Consider the following 987-nt stretch of genomic DNA (forward strand, 5'->3'; position numbering starts at 1 on the left):
GTGCAATTGAGGTATAGAAATTGAAAAAAATTAATTTGGAGTTTAAACGGACGCGTATATCGATTTATCGGGTAAAAGACCGAAATAGGCTAACATCTCGTTTAGGCAAAATTTAGACATTTTGCATTTCATATCATGCATTAGTAGTATAAATTAGTTTATTTTGGTTTAGTACCAAAGTAGTAAACCTCTTAATTGTGCAATTTGTCAAGGTGGCAAATCCTCTGGCAAGGGCAAAGAAATCGCACCCGATGAGTAATAGTTTGAGTACCCAAATTTAGTTTTCAGAAACTGTGAGTAAACTTATTATCGTCTTAATTATCTAGAGTAGTTTTATACAATTATATGATTTTATGGAAAATGGGTTTAAATGGTAAATTGTTATGTTTTAAGAGAAATTGTGATTTTATAAAATGATTTTATAAATTTTCTAGAAAATCGAATACTGGTTTTGAAAATAGAGTAATTAGAGACTGCCTGCTTGTATTGTAAATTTATGGTTTTAAATTGAATGGCTTATGACAATAAATGAGCATGAATGGCTAAACTGATTTTGGTGTTAGAATTATTTATACTGTGTATTTAGCCTTGAGAGGCTAGGTTGCGATAAATTACCATGTCATGCAGAAAAAGATTTTATAAATCAGGTGGTAGATAAAAGATTAGCTACTGCAGTAGTGGGGGGTTCCGTGGGCCAGCCTATTAGAGGGGCACGGTAAACTCCTTTATATTCTTACCTCGGTCGTAGAGGCGCGTAGGGTATCTCCTGAGGTGGGCTTTTTGAGTGCACTTCACGTGGACCACTACGTGAGAGTGAGACTCAGCTAATGCCAAGGAACGGCTATATTTCAAAATAAAAATATGATTTATGCGAAATATGAATTTTTAACAACCTTGACGGACTCGGTTGGATGCCCTTGGTCTAGGTGTCACCGAGTACAGGATTTGGCATGAGCCAAGTTTTGAGTAATTCATGAGCCATATTGA

Source organism: Theobroma cacao, chromosome 4 (genome assembly GCF_000208745.1).
Source record: "Theobroma cacao cultivar B97-61/B2 chromosome 4, Criollo_cocoa_genome_V2, whole genome shotgun sequence".
Classification (NCBI taxonomy): Eukaryota; Viridiplantae; Streptophyta; class Magnoliopsida; order Malvales; family Malvaceae; genus Theobroma; species Theobroma cacao.